This window comes from Alligator mississippiensis, chromosome 2 (assembly GCF_030867095.1).
Source record: "Alligator mississippiensis isolate rAllMis1 chromosome 2, rAllMis1, whole genome shotgun sequence".
NCBI classification, from domain to species: domain Eukaryota; kingdom Metazoa; phylum Chordata; order Crocodylia; family Alligatoridae; genus Alligator; species Alligator mississippiensis.
In genome coordinates, this window is record NC_081825.1 from 203876429 (window position 1) to 203884302 (window position 7874).

The following is a 7874-nucleotide window of genomic DNA, read 5'->3' on the forward strand; positions in this document are numbered from 1 at the left end:
TGTCTCCCTCCTCCGGCTCCTCCGGACATACTGTGGTGACCCCCTGCAAAGCCATTACCCCACTTCCCCTAAATATCCCACACAGCTTCTGCATAACCCCATCCCCATACAAAGTCATATATGCCTCTACATAAAGCATCTCATCCCACTTCCCTTGGCGCCTACAAAACAACTGTAACTGCAAGATTGTGTTATAATCCAAAGACCCATTCTCCGGCCAGGCTGCACCATCCACAAGTTGGTACTGTGGCCAGTATATACTGCCATACCGAATCATCTGTTGTTTTGTCATAGGGTCACTTCCAAACTTTGGCCAATTTTTCAAAATGCATCCTAAGGGACTGCAGGGTGGAATCTTAGACTGGTTACTTCCCATTATCCAACTACCGGATGGCGACCGCCACTCAGCCTCAGCACCAAACTGATTAAAGGGAGTTCACAGGACTGTCACCCGATCTCACTCGCCTAGGGTATCTATATGGTCGGAACTTTCAAAGCCGTCTCTTTCCCAACCTGCCCAAAATATGGAAAGAAGTACTCACCAGTCCGTTGAAACCTCCCTCGCCCCACCTGATTAAGTTGGTCCTTCGAGCGTTGCGCCGTTGTGCCCCTCCCCGACTCCGTCAGGCAACCAGGAGACAGTCAGACCTCCGACGAATAAGGTCGGTGGCGCCTGGCCCTCGCGCCATCCACAGTTGTTGCCGGAGCCGAAGAGGTGGACCGGGCAAGGCAGTCAGCTAGGGTCCCAACTGGGGTGCCAGAAATTGTTGTTCCCAAACAATGGTGAGTTTGTGCCCGGTGCACTTGTGTCAATAAACACACAGGGGTGAAGGATCCAACTTAATCTTTATTTCTGCGCAGAAAGTGGTGCTTGGCAATCGTTCGCAAAGCAAGCACCCACACCTCAGTGGGCGTCTGCCTTATATAGCTACGTAACAGGTTAAACTTGCTGATGTGATGAAATGTATAGCAATCCCAGCAAGTAACCCCCCCTTCCAGCTCCCCCCCAAGTAACCCCCCTTCCAGCTCCCCCCCAAGTAACCCCCCTTCCAGCTCCAGACTTTGTTGATACAGCTTTCCTTCTAGTGAGGCCAGCAATTAAGCAACTAAGCAACAAGCGATCTCCCCCAGCCTAAACAACCTACTCTATGCCCTTGGTTAGATAAAATACTTTTTCAAAACATACAAAGCTGTTCCTTGGTTAAAATTAAGTGAAAGTCCAGGGGTGCTTCATCACACACACACACACACACACACACAGACAGATGCATTTCATTTTAATGATGAAATAACAAAGATTTGGGGCATTTTAATCAAAGAATTTGCGATTTTTATCAGAGAATTCATGATCATTAAACAGAGAAAACCAGGATCCCTGTTCATTATCAATCTAAACTAGGCCGCTTACAGAAAACCATGTAACTGAGATCAATTCCTCCTTGGGCTTATTGAAAGTCTGTACCTAGCCTAAGAAAGATAATGTTGCCCTTCTTCCTGAAATATTGGTACTGATTGTGCAACTTAATGCATGATCTCAAAGCCAGTCAACATAGATGAGCTTGAGAAATAAGCTGTGATTTTTCATAGACATATTTTATTAGCTTTTCCTTCCAACTTCTGAAACTGCACTCTCATAAGTATAAAGAAGTAAAAGAGGAAGAGTCAATGACAACATTTGCATTAATCACCTGGAATCAAAGCAGCAGAAACAAACAGATTTAAGTGCACTACTACATATAAAATGATGATCTCGACTACCTGATTTCAAAATATATTATTTGACTGTCCAGCTGTGAGATCCATGACAGTTTTTTAGGCAGTCAGGCAAATGGGTCTGCCGAGACTACATTGCAGGAACCAGTATCACAATGTTGGCTACAAAGGACCAACTCACAGGATCATCATAAAATTCTAGTTTATTGGACAGATGCAAAAGTCAGACCATAAACCTTGGTGCTGATCCCCTCAAACACACACACATTCATGCACACAAATACACTGACAGTAGCTAGCTCTGAACACTAAGCACTGGTGTCAAGATATACCTATCTCCAAGCACTGGAGTCCACCGTCAATGACCAGTTGAGGCTTCTTTCAGTGCAATGTTGTGGTCACTGGCTGGTTCTTCTGGCTGGACAGGCAGGATGCTGGTCAGGTCAAAGAGGGCACCATTGGGGGTCATTCTTCACTGCCTTTTATCCCTCTCTGGCAGACTTTGGTGACTCCCCAATTCTCAGGCTTACCCAATCCAGGGGATGTCCCTCTTGGTAGCTGCTGGATGGCAGCTGTCAGCCCCAGGGATCACGTCCGCACATATGTGCAGTCTCAGGAGTCCATTGATGAATTTTGATTGATTCACTGTCATGATGAATAGAGCTCTGGAAGTGGTTGATCAGGGGGTATTTCAGCCCCAATGGTCTGTTTCCAGCATTGATTAGTTCAAACTGGGGCTTCCGTACATTTAACAATGAAGTTTCCAGGAATTCCTGGCTCTTTATTGATTCTTTCTTCTCCTTAGTCTCTGATTTTGTAGGTGTTAATTGCCACTCATTAACATACTTATCCAGACTAGCTCCTGTGTTAAACAATCAACCATGATTCATTCAGGGACCTGCTCCATACAGAGATTCCTGCTCTTGCTAACATTGCTACATGGTATAACTTACTTTTAAACTTAAAGTATATTTGTAAAAGCATTTACAACCTCTATTTTCACTACAAATACACCTTATATAAAAATAATAATGAGATAATAAAATAGAGAGAGAGAGGAAGGAAGAAAAGATAGAAAAGAGGAAGCATCTCCAAAAGGGGGAAATAAGAGGGGCTTTTGCCATATGGAGGAGCTTCACATTTGAGGGGCGGGGGCAGACAAAATGGTTTCTTGCTACAACAAATACAGTAGATCAAGCTGCAGGACTCAAGACTCCAGGTGTGCTATACCTCAACTCAGGCCACAGCAAAATTTTCAAACTGCATTTTCCAGTTCTATATGCAGATGTTGCCTTCCATGAAGGTAGGCAGACATGAGCCATAGGTACTATTGCATACAAGTTTTAATTTCCCATTATACATACAAAAAACTAGAACTCTTGGTTCCACAATGATACCTTTTATTAGACCAACTGGAAAACAGCAAGAAAATTGTCTTTTATCAAATTTCCCATTGTAACATTTTTAGGGCTTATCTGTAGACATTGTGTCTGCATTCAGCATCTAGGATGGCTGGAAAACAACTTCCAGTGTCTGAAAATATCTGAGGTTTCAAAACTTGTTTTTGTTGTTCTGTGGAATGAAATTTTTATAAAACACATTGCAAGAGAGAGGACCAGAGCTAGAAAATCAATACTTACTCTACTTACCTGCTATGAAGCTTGGATTTGACCCCATGTCTCTTACATTGCAGAGTATCTTTAGTAGTAAGCTAGAGAATCATTCTCTCGAGTGCCCCATTTAAGCTGCTCTACTTTGTATAAATAATTAAATATTCAGGGTGCAAAGAAACAGACTGATACTGTAGTCTACTGTCTACTAGTTAAGCCCCTTGTTTAGGATATAGGAGACCCAGCACATATCCAAACCACTGGCTGATACTGGGTTTGCTTTCTATACTTTCGAACAAAAAGTCCATCTAGACCAGTGGTGTCCAACCTGTGGCTCACCGGCCCATGGAGCATCACTGATCCAGATATAGGAAATATTCTTTTGAAAAGTTCCATCATAGGAATATAAGAATTGCCATACTGGGTCAGACCAATGTCCATCTACTCCAGTATCCTGTCTCTGACAGGGGCAGAGGTGAATGCTATACAGAGAGAGCACCAAACCAGATATCTCCTAAGTGACCTATCCCTTATTCGATATCCTCCGTGGCATGCACCATGTATTGGTTTAGAGATGCCAGAGGAAACATTTCCAGCCATTCTGTTCAATAGCTAATTAATAAATCTATCATCCTTGAATTTATCCAGGCCCATTTTGAACCTGGCTACGCTATCTGCCTCTACCATCTGCTGTGGCAATGAATTCTACAAGTTAACTACACATAGCTGTAACAAGTGAGCTTCCTGTAGCTGGTCAGTTGTTGGCCTGCCCACTTGCTTCTGGGCTAGCCATCCACCCTCCTCAACTGCAACGCCTTGATGTTAATAATTACAAGATGTTACCCAGGTGGGAGGCTGCCCATTTACTTGCCTGATGCTAAGGGTGTTACCCACAACTCCTACCTTCCCTTATCATGTCCCATGCCTCACAGGTGTTTCTCCCTCCAGTGGCTCACACTGGGACCTGAGCTCCGAAGTCTCACCAGGTCTCTCACTCCCCACTGGAGCTCATGGTCCCAGTGCCCTCCTCTGGGTTCTTTCTTTACACACTCACACTGGACTCCAAGCCCCACACACTAGGCCTCCAAGTCCGGTCCCCTTGCCCTCCATTGGCTCTCCCCTTATCCCTGGCCCCGGCAGCTTCCTTAATAGCTCCCCAAGGTTCAGCCCTCCTCCCCCTCCCCCCCCCCCAGAGCTTCACTCTAGCACCTATATGTAGCTTCAGTCCTCCACTGCAGTCTGGGCACTGCCACAGGTCCCTCCACTGACCTCAGCCCTGCCTCAGTACTCTTGGTGAGTCTGGGCTCCCCCTGCTCGATCTCACCCACCAGGGATTTGGGGCTGGGGTTAGGAGGCACTCCATACTCACCTTTCACTAGGGAGGTAACTGGTCTGGCATTTCTGGGGAGGTACCCCACCACAGGCAGCTCCATCAGGCCACCCTTCCCTGGCAGGGTGCAGTTTCCAGTCTTACCCAGGACCATGGGGCCGCCTCCTTCTCCATAGCCCCAGCTCTTACCTTCTAAGTTGTTCCTTGAGCAGCTCCTCAGCCAGACGTTGTTCCTCTGACTGCTGGTGGCAAAACTACCAGTTTAATGGTCAGGGCCTAGCCCTTATAGGGAACAACTGAGCCCTGTTCCCTAATCAGACATGGGTGCCTGATTGGGATTGCTGGCAGGTGCAGATTGCCTTACTGCTGCTGCTCAGGCCCCTGCAAGTAACAGAGCACCCTGCACTCTGTTACAATAGCATTACAAGTACACTTTTGTTAGCATACAACCAATACATTTCTATGAAAATTTTCAGTTTAACTCTCTGACAAAAAGTATTTTCTTGAAAAAATTCCAACCAGTGCTAATTCACCTGACGCTCCATATCTATCGTTAGCTTCCCCTCCTCCTTAGAAAATGCAAGTTTTTTTTATCTCTTCCTGTACATATTTTACATTTTATTCTTCCTATATTTGTTTTGATCATTATAGCAGAAATGTATTCTTATTCGTGATTATTAGAAACCAAAGACGAACTGAAAAATACTATTAGAACAATATAATGAAGAAAACTCAAAATTGAGGCTGGAAATCATCTAAAACTTAATGATATTGTGTTTTTATTTCTTGTAAAAAGAAGGAGACTTGGGGCTGCGTATGCTTTCAGTTGAGAGCAGCACCACTGCTGAAATATTTTGTATTCAACTGCAGAAATACATAAATCTGTTTTAGAAGAGTAGTGATGAGGGCATTAATACTGAATGTCTTCCCAAAGACTACAGAAAAAAATTCAAGTGCAAGAGATTTGGCTAGGAATCAGTCTTTGTTCCAACTCAAGTTTCCATGCTGCTGATGTACATTTTACTTTATTAAAGCAAAAGGGAAAAAAAGGAAGGAGAGTGTAGGCAGCAGGTGTACTAGCAGTTTATTATGTTTCCCCTAAGCAACAAGTACCATGTATGTGAGTAGAAGAATAACATCATGCATTATACAAGGTTTTACCTAACTTAATCCTTTTTAAAAATTTACCCAAATACGTAACTTCCATCATATGCCATGTTTATTGCAAGTGTTAGTGATTTCATAATATCTATATCCATCATAATTCTGTGCCTATCTGTTGCTTTAATAATTTGCCTATTTCATTCTCTGAAACAGAGAGACATTCTGAAACATTCTCTAATCTGGCTGAGAGATGCTTAGCAGAGAGTACTAGAAAGGACTTAGGCATGGAACAGTAAGTCACTTTTGATTGGGGACGGAGGTAATCCTTGTCACAATTCTGAGCAGTTTACAGGCAATAGTATCCCTCCTCCCCACAACCCCATACATATGCACATATTGCTAATTTTGTGCATACATAGCTGTAGAACCAATCCAGGAGTCAGAAAGCACTTAAAGTATTACTTAAAGCACTATTGCCCAAATAAAGGGAAACCGCCAGTGTATAGTCCTGCTGGATTTATAACTGATTTGCACCAGTGAGCAGATTCAAAGTATTTGAACTGGCCCCTGGAATCTGGAACACTTTATAAGAAGGTAAAGTTTTGCTGTGGAAAAAGTAGCATAAAGAGGCCCCTGTATACCCAAAAGTCTGCTCTCTGTGTGAAGGCACAATTATAACTAGGGGCTCTGTGGTAGTTCTGCTTATGGCGGAACACTAGTCTTATTCTAGGCTCTCCTTACTGAGATTGCTTGGTCTTGGACTCCCTGCAGTTTGTTCCAACTCTCGCGTGCCACATCTTGATATTTTATACTGTTATTAGTCGGGAGGTGTTACATGTTTTCTACCACAATAGGACCCCGGCAACCTATGTGGGGATTTTCTTGGGTTACAACCTCATCTGTATCCCTTCCAAGCGCCACCCAAAGTTTATGTCATCGATTGAAATCATGATCTTATTTGGGTTAAACAATTTTCTTTATTATTCATTTCTCCATTTTTTCTTCATTTTTCAGGATTTATTTTTACATCTACAATCAACCTACAGTTTGATGGACTGCTGTTACTTCACACTGCATCAGGTAAGTCTTACTCTTAACTTCAAAAGGATTCAGCTAGATCCAATCTCATAGGGTGTACAGTTCAGGGTAATCATAATTTAACAGTCCAAAAAAAAAAACAAACCCAGGGAATTCCTACTTTGTCCCATCTCTAGCTTTTTCTTACAGGTTGCCCTGTCTCCTGGCATGTTCCTACTTCCACAGAGCTCTCAAGGCACTCCTGCCTTTTTAAGGGTTTCAGTAAGTAGCAGTCACTCAGGCTCTCTCGCCCCTCAACCTCTCTGAACCCCAACTGGCTCAACCCAAAGTCCAAATGAAATAAAAAAACAAAACCAGCTTTCACTGTAACCTGAATGACAACTGCTTTCCTCATTGCATGGCTGTCTTGGCTGGAGTTCCTTCGCCACTCGGGGTATTGCGTATAGAAGAATTTGCTGCACTGGTAACTCCTGGCTTACCAGGATCTGGTCAAGCTCTCTTCCCTGCTCAAAACCAGTCATAGGGGTTTTTCCCTTCCCCCCCCCCCAGCCTTCTCGGGCTTTTTTTCTGGAGATCTCCTCCACTCCTTGCTCTTTTTGGTGCCACACCTGCCTTCCCAGGGCTGTTCTATGTTAATGGAGCAGCTGCTCTGGAAGCGTTGCTCTCCCTCCATCTTCTCTTCTCTCCTCCATTCCATCTCTTCCCTGCAGTGAGTATTTGATTTATTGCCCATTCCTCTTCACAGGCTCCTATACACATGCAGGGAGTATGCTCCAACATGCTGAAAATCCAGCACATCAGAGCAGACTCAATTAATTAAGCCTGCTGGAGCACGAAAATTGCAGCCTTCCACATCACATGCATCTCCGTGCTGAAAAAATGGCGGGGGAGCACTTTGAAATAAAACACATTAAATGAAGTTTAGTTCAAAGCACCCTGCCACCATTTTTACAGTGCAGGGATGCTGATACACATGATGCACAGGCACTTTTAATTAGAACGGCTAGCTAATTAAACCACCCCGTGCTCCATTCCAGAACACATGTAAAAATGCCCCAGTTTACTCCACTTGGGCCTAC

The 7874-nt window shown here is 44.0% G+C and overlaps 1 long non-coding RNA gene across 1 annotated transcript; it reads right to left on the minus strand.

Annotated features, from left to right (window-relative positions):
• Positions 1-1898: 1898 nt before the first annotated feature.
• Positions 1899-5054, minus strand: LOC132248705 (uncharacterized). Its single transcript, XR_009460047.1, has 2 exons — positions 4843-5054; positions 1899-2575 (listed from the first exon to the last, which is right to left on the minus strand). It is a non-coding gene; the product is annotated as an uncharacterized LOC132248705 (long non-coding RNA).
• Between the last annotated feature and the right edge of the window lie 2820 nt (positions 5055-7874).